This window comes from Myotis davidii, unplaced genomic scaffold (genome assembly GCF_000327345.1).
Source record: "Myotis davidii unplaced genomic scaffold, ASM32734v1 scaffold272, whole genome shotgun sequence".
Classification (NCBI taxonomy): Eukaryota; Metazoa; Chordata; class Mammalia; order Chiroptera; family Vespertilionidae; genus Myotis; species Myotis davidii.
The window spans coordinates 724402-736171 of NW_006283634.1; the positions used below are offsets into that span (position 1 = coordinate 724402).

Genomic DNA, 11770 nt, shown 5'->3' on the forward strand with positions numbered 1-11770 from the left:
CAGCTTGGCCGGCCACCCCTGCTGCCTGAGGGCTGCGCATGCCCCCATGGGCCTCATTGCCCTCATGAATCGCCATAGTCTGGCCGTACCATCCCAGGAAGTGGCCATCCTGATCACCATGGCTCACGCCCCGGTGCAGTTGGGCCTGCCCAGCAAGCATGTAGGCAGGTGCTGGGCCTCTGAGGGGAAGGAGGAGGGAAATGCAGGCCAGGGCAGAAGTGGGGAACTTGGCAGTGTAAACACAGCCCCTCCCCAATGTCGTGCTGGCCCCTCACGCTGCATCCCCGAACCCCTGGGTGCCCCTGCCCAGCACTGTGCTGTCGGGTCTGGGGTGGGGATGAGGTACCTGGAGCTGCAGCCTGAAGGCAGCCCTCGCTGGCTTGGAATCGCAGTGGTCAATCAAGGAAGGATGTGGGGTGCCAAATTCCGCCTCTCCCTCTCTCTTCTCTCTCTCTCTCTCTCTCTCTCTCTCTGAAGGCCCCATGTCCCCAGTGGGCAGGCAGGGCTCAGGCCTCGCTCAACATTGTATTGCTGCCCGCTCTGTTGCTGCTGAGGCGGCGGCAGGGGCTGCTGACCTGGCCCAGGACCCTGGCCAGCCTCCTGTGCCTGGACCCCAAGCAGCAGCGGAGCTTCCAGCAGCCAAAGCAGCATCACGCCAAGCGCCCAGAGCCAGCTGGGGGGTGGCGGTGGTGGCCAGAGTCCCAACTCCCCTCTGCCATCAGCCTTGCTGGGAGTGCCCCAGCACAAAGTTCCCAGCTCCTGGCGCCAGCAGCCAGGGACTTCTTAAGTGCCTCCTCCTTTCTACCGCCCGCTCTTCATGAATCCTAAGTTTTGGCAGAGGCAGAAGCTGCAGGCAGCTGCAGGATGCAGAGCGGGGAAACAGGGGAGCAGGCCAAGTGCTGCTGCTCGGACTTGACGGAGGGCACCGGCGCGGAGGAGATCTCCCGGGCAGCAGGGGGAGCTGCTGCTCGCTGCGGAGATATCCTCTGCACTGGTGCTCTCTGTCAAGCTGGAGTGGCACTCGGCCTGCTCCCCTGTCTCCTGCTTTGCATCCTGCAGCCTTCGCTTCTGCAGAAACTTGGGATTCATGAAGCACGGACAACGGGGAGTGTCCCGGTGGCTCCAGTGCTCCAGGGCTGCCTCCTGCCTTCCTGGCCCTGGGCTGGCTGGTTTCTGGCGGGCGGGCAGGCGGGGCTCATGCTAAGGCAAGGGATGCCGCCAATCCCCTGCCTGCCCCAAGGTTGCACAAAGGAGTGGGCCCCTGTCTCCAGTGGGCGGGTGAGGGCTCCGGCCAGTCAATTGGCACTGCTTATTTTGGCCCCAGCCCCCGCCTGCCCCCAGATCACACACAGGAGTGGGCCCCCTGTCTCCGGTGGGCGGGTGAGGGCTCTGGCCAGGCGATCAGCACCATTTTCCTTCGCCCTAGCCCCTGCCCACACCCAGTTCGCACACGGGGCCCTGGATGGCGGCTTGCGCTGTCCTACTCTGGCTGCAGTATGCAAATTAGCTGCCATTTTTGTTGGCGGTTAACCGCCATCTTAGTTGGCAGTTAATTTGCATATTTCCCTGATTAGTCCATGGGAAGCGTGTCGGAGGTACGGTTAATTACCGTGTTTGTTTATTATTAGATAGGATATATGGGAAATCATGGGGAAAACAACGTTTCAACAGAAAACTATGCATCCTTTGTAGCACGCCCCTCCAGATTTATCATTTTCTTACTCTGTTTATGGTCTTTGAGCTATTTAAAAATTAAATTTATGAGGGTGATATTGGTGAATATGATCATAGAGGTTCCAAGTGCACAATTCTATGACACACATCTACATATTGCATTATGTGCTCAGCACCTGAAGTCAAATCATCTTCTGTTACCATATATTTGACCCCCTTTACCTTTTACTAGCCCCCAACCCCTTCCCTCTGGTAACCAACATATTATTGTCTGTGTCTATGAGTTTCAGTTTTACATCCCACATATGAGTGAAATCATATGGTTCTTAGCTTTTTTCTGATTGATTTATTTCACTTAGCATGATATTCTCCAGGTCTATTCCTGTTTGTCACAAATGGCAGTATTTCATCCTTTCTTATGGCTCAGTACTATTCCATAGTATAAATGTACCACAGCTTCTTCATTCAATTATCTATTACAGGACACTTTGGTTGTCTTGTCTTGGCCACAGTGAAAGCAGGAAGAGGCAATACTTCCTAACACATTGTATGAGGCCACCATAACCTTGATACCTAAACCTGGCAAGGATAGCACTGCAAAAGAAAACTATAGACCAATATCTCTGATGAATACAGATGCAAAAATCCTAAACAAAATACTAGAAAATCGAATACAACAGTACATTAAAAAAATAATACATCAAAATTGAATACAACAGTACATCCAAAAAATAATACATCACAATCAAGTGATGGGCACAAGGATTGTTAAACACATGCAAATCAATCAATGTAATACACCATATCAACAAAATAAAAGGGCAAAAATCATATGATCTTAATGGATGCAGAGAAAACATTCGATAATACACAACATCTATTTATGATTAAAACACTCAATAAACTCTGGCCAGTGTTGCTCAGTGGTTAGAATGCCAGCCTATGCACCAAAAGATCGTGGTTTGATTCCTGCTCAAGAGTATGTACCTGGGCCAAAACCGGTTTGGCTCAGTGGATGGAGTCTCGGCCTGCGAACTGAAGGGTCCCAGGTTCGATTCCGGTCAAGGGCATGTACCTCGGTTGCGGGCACATCCCCAGTGGGAGATGTGCAGGAGGCAGCTGATCAATGTTTCTCTCTCATCGATGTTTCTGACTCTCGTCTCTCTCCCTTCCTCTCTGTAAAAAATCAATAAAATATATTTTTAAAAAGAGAAAAAAAAAAGGATATACCTGGGTTGCCCGTTCCTGTCCCCAGTCAGGGTGTGTGCAGGACGCAATCAATGGATATGGGACACATCAATGTTTCTCTCTTTCTCTCTCTCTCTTTTCCTTCCTCCCTCCTTCCACTCTCTCTCTGAAAAGCAATGGGAAAAATATCCTCTGGTGAGAATTAACAAAAGAATTTAAAAATTAAAAAACAAAACACTCAATAAAATGGGTATAGAAGGAAAGTAGCTCAACATAATAAAGGCCATATATGAAGGACCCTCACCCAATCTCATACTCAGTGGTGAACATTTGAAAGCCTTTCCTTTGAGTTATTTTGCAATGTTTGTAAGTTGAAGGTAACTGATGATATGCAAATTCTGTGCACCGGTTAGACTAATTAATTTCCTCCTGATGTGGAAAACACGTTTGCATTTCATCTCCACTCCTTTATTCCATGTAAATCTGTGCTGTTTTCTCTTTTCCTCTGAACCAGTAGTAACATCTGCCTGGTTTCCGCATGACACATGAGTAAAATAATTCTTTAATATGTGGTTATTTTTCCATCTGTATGTGATTAATGATTTTACTTTTCCCAAAAAATTATCTTTCAATACTTTCTTACAATCATATTCATGAGTAGAAAGTGCTGGGGCTGCAGGGTGCATGGCGCTTGCCGTGACCACCGCGTGGGGTATGACACCACCTGCAACAGAAGAGCGTGTTCTTCCCAGTGCGCTAGCGACTTAACATTGTTGTAAAACATGGATCGATTAGTGAAAAGAAACAACAAAATAATGATTATTTTTGCCATATTAGGACCATTGTTTTATCAGTTTGTAGCAATAAGCAAAGTTGCTTTAACTTTAGGTCAGCAAAGTTACAAGCCAGAGATGAGAAAAAGGAATGCTTGGGCCCAGACATTTTTCTGCTGAGAGTTTGGGAGGTCATCGTCCTCCGGCCTTCCTGAAGTGGGCACTCAGGTTCCTGCAGGTTGGCACTGGGCCGGTGTCTCGGCGGCGTGGTGCCCTCAGGACCCAGGGCTGCGGCCAGCGTGCTTCCTGGGCACAGCACTGCTCCTGGAGGGCCTTGGGTGCCGCTTGCCCTCTATTTCCCTCCAGGAGGAGTGAGCACAGCAGGCAAGCTGCAGCCTCCCCTCTCTCTCTGTAGTCATGAAAATGGGAGGAGCAGACAGATTTGGCATCTCGCTGACATGTTTACACCACAGCTCGTGGGAGCCACAGCTCTTGGGAGGTAAGCGTGGCTAGTTTGAAAGCAGCAGTTTTCAGTGTAATCTTAAGTAGCAAATTCTAGCGTATCTGTATGTGGTTACACAAATATGTGATGTTTCACAGCCTGACAGAGATCATGAGAGAGAAGAAAAACGTTCAAAATTGCCCCACTTGTTATGTTGATATCATTATGATTGCTGTTCTCTTGTAGAGTCAAAGGTTTGCCATGAGTACCGCTTCATTCAATTAGGGTCTAAAAACCATAGGACTAGGTTATCAGATAAGGCAGAATTAAATAGTTAGTTATAGTTATAGTTAATTGACTAGTTAAATAGTAACTATTCAATAACTGAATTTGAAGAAAAAAATGGCACAAGCCCCTGAGTATCCTGCGCTTTAGTGATATGGGGGGGGGGGGGGGACAGTTCCGCGCGTGCGCAGGTGTGCGGTGCACTCAGAGCAGATAGACCTACCGATGGGCCCAAGGGCCCTCCATAGAGTGAGGGTCACTTAGAACCGGGCAATCCAATAACTCTCTGCTCCCTTTGATGATGTTTTCTACTAATCAAAGTTCCCCCACATGGAAATTTCCTGACTCAATGTTTACACATAAATAATCCTTGAGACTCTATAGCTGTCAGGATTTATTTTCCTGTCTTACTTTTAATTTCTTTTTTTCCAAATTTCTTTTTAAAGTTTTTATTTTACTGATTTTAAAACGAGAGAGGAAGGAGAGGGGGATAGAAAAAGAGAGAGGTATGTTGTTCTACTTATTGATGCATTCACTGGTTGATCCTTACATGTGTCCTGACTGAGAATCAAACCTACAATCTTGGCATGTGGGGGTGATGCTTTAAGCCACCTACCCAGCCAGGGCCTTTTTCAAACTTCTTTTGTCACCTGTCCTCCTTGACTAAGTCCATCTTGATGTTCCCGCACATCTCCTAACAGACAAAAGGCAGCTACTTTCTATAAGCTGAACATCAGGAGGAGCTTGGCTTGAGTCCATTGAAATGTATCTCATTATAATAGACAAAAAATTGTACTGCTGAACTGAGGATGGGGAGCCAGTTGTTAGAAACAAGTGCTGCTTTCAGCACTTTCAATGACATGATGAACTCAGAGGGACTTCAGAAGGCAGTGAGGCATTTTACATTTTGGAAAGAAGGGAAAAGACTGTAAGGTGATGACTTTCAGAATAATAGTTTAAGGATATTAAAGAGGCCGGTGAAATTCTCTTCATGTTTCTTGAGAACTAGGCTTTGTAGCATCTTTGCAATTTTATGTAATAAATTTTCGCATAACGAGGAAATAAACCTAAGTATTAATTTAACTAAAGTTACCAAGAATGTACACTGTTAGGCAGGATCCTCTCAGGATGACTCTGATCCTTAGCTCGCCGTTCATTTGTATATTTCAGGCTGTTTGTTATGTCCCTGCCACGGTCCTTCTTAGACTTATTCCTTCTAGTCACACTTTTAAGTAAGGCACAAATAACAATGATTTTAAAATTTATGTCCTGAGAGATTTTTTAAGTTTTCCTCATGATCTTAATTTATTTTTTCTTCTACTTCTTATCATCTGGATTTCTAGGAGCAAGACTAAAATTTTAAAAAATACCTTAACGAACAACTGGATGAAGGGACCTAACAAAACCCACAGCCCCTGTGTGACACTGGGTGGTGCAGCTGCGTGAGCCAGTGCTGCAGGTCCCTACGGCCTGCTGAGCAGCAGAGCGTGTGTCTCAGGATTGGGTAACATGGAGACAATGCCAGTACGACCATGACAGTGTTTACTGACGGGAAGGCTACACAGAAGACCCCCGGTGCAGCCTCCAGCCCTTTCCTTCCTCCCCTTAGATCTCCTGCAGGTCCCAGCAGGATGTGGAAGCAGTCAGGGTGCACCATGTCAATGCCAGGCCTACACCCTTGTGTTTTAATTTCCTCTTAAAATAGTTCGGAGCAGTTCTCAGCATTCTGACACGTCATCCAACACGGCTCCAATGTGTGCCAGGTATCTGCGCTTACCTACGCTCCCGCATGTGAGAGGACCGCTTCCTAAGGGAGGAAGGACACGCTGTGGGTGTGATGTTCCAGGATCACTGCTACATTATCTTAAACTAGGGGCCCAGTGTACAAATTCATGCACCTTTAAAGTAACTGTGTGCCGCGAGGCTGCAGTGGGCACAGGGGCACGTCTCAGCTCATCCTCCACGCCCTTGCCTGGCCCCTCCCACCAAGCCCCTGGTCCCCTGTCTGCCAGCAGCCCTGCTCCCATTGCTGTAGCCCCGCTTGCACCCACTGACAGCACAGAGTGATTGGGGCCAGCACTAGCAGCAGTTGTGAGTGCCTGGTGGGGCTGCACACGCAGGAGCAAACAATTTTCAGTACCCACCAGCAGCTCACCTTGATGACAGCTACCCATGCCCTACCTTGGTCTGGCACTCCCCGTCACCTGCTTCACCATCTTGCAGCGGCAGATGCCTACCATGTTCTGTGTGTGCCCCCTGGTGGTCAGTGCATGTCATAGCAACCAGTCATTGGGTTGTTTGGTTGTTCTGCCATTTGGTCTATTTGCATTTTAGGGTTTTATATAGAGAGACTAGAGGCCTGGTGCACGAAAATTCATGAACTCTGGGGGGATTGTCCCTCAGCCTGGCCTGCACCCTCTCATAATCTGGGACCTCTCAGGTAGGGTCCCTAGGCCTGGCCTATTGGGATTTTTCTTCCCCCAGCTGCTGGAAGCTGGCCCCACCCCTGCCACTGCCACTGCTTGCATCTGTGTGGTGCTGTCCCCCCTTCCATCAGTCGCCTCCCTCTGTGGGAGACAGGTGTGGATTGTGATCGGTTGGCTGGCCTGGCCCTCCCTCTGTGGGGCAATCGCTGGCTGGCCCTGCACACCCACCAGCAGTGCCGCCGGCCAGGTAGCCTGGGTTTCCTTTTTTTTTTTTTTTAAGTAAGAGTAATGTTTACTGAGCGATATAGGACTGAGTACTATGAAGGGTTTACCAGGATGGAAATGCACCACACCCCGCCCCTGCCACCCCCAACACCCAGACACTACAGTACTTAGAAGTTACACGCAATGGCCATAACTGCTGAATATCTGTTCGTAACAAACAAACCATAGCATGTTTATACTGTATCATCCATTTATATATTGCTTATATAAAATCTTTTTTTGTAAAAAAATATTAACCAAAAAAAAGAAAGTATAAAAACATGTGCAAACCTCAGAAGGAAGGTAGGGGAGGATGGGGGTGGGGAAGAGATCAACCTGTGTGCAGCAGATAAGCATAAGTGACGGACGCAGACAACAGGGGTGAGGGTGAGGACAAGACTGGGAGGATGAGGGGACAATGGGGGGATAAAGAAACATTTGTAATACCTTAATCAATACAAAAATTTAAAAAAACAAAACATGTGCAGTTGAAAGCCCTGCCAGGACAGCCAGTCTGTAAGCACTCAGTGAGTATGTGCTTCGGAAGGGCGGCCCCGCCTCGTGCCCATAGCAACTCCAACAGGGCCGGCGAGGGTACGCCCCGGCTGCCACTCTGGGCAGGACTGAGCTGGACCATGGTGGGTGGGTACAGCAGGACCTGGCACTGTGCCCTTCTCCAGCCTTGCATCAGGATCAGGGGCAGGGGCAGGCAGATTGCAGTTTCACTCTGAGTCCATCCTCAGCCTAATTTTGGTTGTAACTCATGGCTTTTCCTGGCTGCTTGGAGGTCCTTGGTGGGTGCCCTGGCAGAGGCCAGAGAAGTGCCCACAGCTATCTGGTTGGGCATCTCTCCAGCCTAGAGCCTCTGTTCTGCCTCCTGCAAGGCTGGCCCCAGGCAGAACAGTCCTCCCCTCAGGACTACTGTGGTCTCAGTGCTTGATCTTGGGTTTCATCAGCCTGGGTTTCCTCCCTGGTGTGGCTGATCTGAGTTTCACAGAAAAGCCTGGCTGATGCTGGCTGTGCTGAGCCTCATTGAAGAGTTTTTCATGCAGCAAGGAAGAGCCCTCTGGGACCCTCCTCCTCCTCCCCTTCCTCCTCCCAGCCCATGGTCACTTCTCCTCCAGGTGCTCCAGCAATGGGTTGCCTTCTGAGTCGGGGGTCTTAACACTGTCAGTCCTGACGATGCAGGTGGGGTGATGCCGGCTGAGCATCAGGATGAGCTGTTGCCGCTCCTGCTTCAGCTCTTCCATCTGGGTTTCGGCTCCTCATTCATGAGCCCCAGCCACTCAGATTCCCCTGCAGACACTCCGTCCGCTCTTTTTTCTTGTTTCAGCACCGGGCTGCCCCAGTTGTTCTTTTTCCAGTGCCTTTTCCTCCGCTCCTCTTCCTCGTCTAGCTCACTTTTTACAGGTTGTGTCCTCTTGCCCAGTTTCACTTCCAGGAAGAGCAAGGGGGTGATCATAGCCCCAGTGTTGCGGATGTCAGCATATTTCAGTTCCTCTGCAGTCAGGAACGAGCTGGGGAGTCCCATCAGGGTGCGAGCCCTGGCAGAGAGCCAGCAGTCACTGAAAGGGCCCAGGATTGGCCCAGGCATTATAGCAGGAGGAGTGGCAGTCCAGGCGGGCGGAAGCTGCAGGGGGAGGTGGCATCCTAGGGTGTCAGGGCCAGCCTGACAAGGTTGAGCTGGGCTGAGGCAGGGAGGTGGGAATTGAGAAAAGAAAGAAAGACAGGAAAGCAGGATCGGGAGGACTCCAGTTCTCGAGGAACTGAAGTGAGTTTATTAGTCACACAATTTTATTTATACACAACACACTGAATAGCAGGTCTGTCAAGAGGAATGTATTCTTTGTTCCCCTTAATCTCTAAGGGAAAGACACAGCAGAAGGACAAGTTCTTAGTACAGCATATCTCAGTAAATAGTTACAGACTTCTTGGTAAGTTATGAAAGGCTGTTCTCATTCTACAAATGTTACTCCCATTCTACTGATAATTGCCATCCAAACAAGTCTAGGAAAACTGTGTGGGTAAGGGTCCCAGCCTTGCTAGCCCCTTCAGGTGCAAGGACCTTGCCAGCTTACATCTTGCACCCAACACTAGGGGCTGGGGCCAGCTGCAGCCGCTGTGCCCACTCAGCACCGCTGCCACAGGGACGGGAGCCATCATGGCCACTGAGCCTCCCTCTCTCAGGCTAGGGCAGGCGGCCTGGGCCTCCCTCTTTGAGGTGATCATCACGGGGGTTCCCTGATAGATCACCCAGCAGAGGGAGGCCCTGCCCACCCAGCCTAGGCTCCGTGATCCATTGCTGCGCAGAGGGTGGCCTGAGCCTCCCTCTTTGGGGAGATCATGGGGTGATGGCAGGCCCCCGGACCAATCGCATTGCACCCGCCTTGGCTGGCTTGGTGCCAGTGTGTGTCATAACATGGCAGTCCAGAAGGTCATCTAAAAGGTCGTCCGGAAAGTCCTTCTGCTGGTCGGTCATTCGTCAATTTGCATATTACACTTTTATTATTATAGATGGTTCACTGCTCCAGCTTGCTCACGGGGAGCTAGAAACTTCAGTGCTTAGACAATACAGCGCTGACGTGTTATCCTCGGCCTGCCTGTAAGCGTGCAGCCTGTGACTGTCACAGGGCACGGCGGGGCGCTGGGTTAGCAGTGGCCATGAACACAGCAAAGTGGGAGCTCAGATGCGCAGACCTGCCTCCTGCAGTCTGGGCAGCTCTGAGCTGGTGGCAGAAAACCCACCACTAATTCCGTTTAAAATGTTAGCAAAAGTGGAGAGAAAGTAAGGTAGGCGGCCGCCTTGGAATTCCACATTCTCACTCCAGAAGAATACATCTGTATCTAGTGGAATATTTCAGGCAGTTAGGCCCCAAACTGATTCTTGACCTGGGATGAATAAGCGGAGTTATAAAACCCTCAACCAGCTCCTTTCTGGTTTCCCTGCAAAAGATAGAGGGAGGGAGGGCCATTAACTTGGCAAGACCACAGGGTAAACCAAGACAGACACAATACCCAGTAATGGGAAACACTGAAAAGCTACACTGGTGGTTATTACAGTATTTTTGTGAGAAATCACTCTACCGCTCTAAAATAATTACCTTTTGTGTAAGTCTTTGTAAAAACTAAAAAAATTTTCCTAAGAATGGATTCACTGATTTTTCAAAATTATTATCTACTAGAGGCCCAGTGCACGAAATTGTGCACCTGTGGGGTCCAGCTGGCCCACCCTGATCAGGGCCAATTTGTCCTGGCTGGCTGTCAGAAGGGGACATGGGAGGTTGGCAGGCTGGTCCCTCCCCCGGTTGAGAAGGGGGGCGACTGGGAGAGAGACCGGCCAGGGGAGGGACGTGGGCAGTTGGCAGGCCGGCCCTGCCCCCAGTAAGGGTGGAGGGGGCAGATTGGGGGTGGGGTCAGCTGGGGGAGGCCCCGCCCCCTGGTTGAATTCCCGGTCGAGGGGACAATTTACATATTTGCCTTTTATTATATAGGATGTGGCCTCCAGACAAAGAATACTGAGGCGATGCCTAAACTGCCGGCCATGCTTGTCCTCCAGGATGGTCATCGACAGCCTCTTTAGTTTCAAGGCTGTGCAACTCAGGGCAGGCCAGCGTGGGGACACCAGCAAATGCTTAAATGGTGAGCTGTGATATTTTGGAAAAATTTAGGACTTGAACATTTTATATGCCTGCAGTTTACCAATGTGGACACAGTTTCTTTATTTGTAACCATCTTGAGTTATGTGACCATGCCATAGATATTAACCATGAGAAATCACTTAGGTGTTGACAGATGACAGAATCCATTATATTCACTAATGTTTGAAATTTTAACCATCAGTCTGTTGATACATATATAGTTGTTCATATAAAACTAACATATATCCATACATTCCATTAAGTTATTTTTACTTAACTTTTAAAGTATATTGCTTTTAAATTTCTCTTTAACAACATTGCATGTCATCTACTGTCTAGAAATTTGGCTATAAGAAGCCAACTTGAAGTTTCTAGCAAATATTATCAGCTTTACTTAAATAGATATTTTAGCTTTACAAATATAGATTTTGCAAATTGGATAGTACCTATACGTTGTAATTGACCTGATTGCTACCTTCCACTCATGAGAGGGCAGAGGCATCACACTCTCCAAGAGTCATCCAGGCCTAGAAAGGCTGCAGGACAGATGTTCCCCACCCGTTAGACCTGCAGCCTCCTGAAATGGCCTCAGCAAGCTGACGATCTAACAACTGAAGCCATTTCCCTTGGGGCCCTCAAACACTGTGCTTGGTGATGAAGTGCTCAGGCCAGATGGTAGAAAGATGACCCGAACTCTAGCACCTCTGTTTCTCTGTGGACATTCTAGGCTCCAATTTGTGGGGTGGCAACCATGTTTGGTTTAGCCTTTAAGGGTGTTTTATAATTGCTTGTTTTTTCTCAATGACTTTGAACTTCACAGCCTCTTCATTGTATTCTTATGCTGGAAACACTGCTAAAAACTTTAACTGGTTTTACAAAAATGAAAGCACAGGAAAAATCTTTGTTACTTCTGTCATCAGGTTATCCTACATTTTCAATGTGATATTTATTGGGAAAAGTCTTAAGAAGGGGGAGGAGAGAGAACATAAAGGAAATTTCCAAGGTAGAGTGGGTTAGCAGTTCTCCAAGACCTGGCCATTTCTCTTCCTTCATTCCCTCATTTATCCAACAAATTCCTGC

The 11770-nt window shown here is 48.6% G+C and overlaps 1 pseudogene; it reads right to left on the bottom strand.

Annotated features, from left to right (window-relative positions):
• Window positions 1-8161: 8161 nt before the first annotated feature.
• On the bottom strand, window positions 8162-9212 carry LOC102765157 (annotated as a pseudogene).
• Window positions 9213-11770: the final 2558 nt, after the last annotated feature.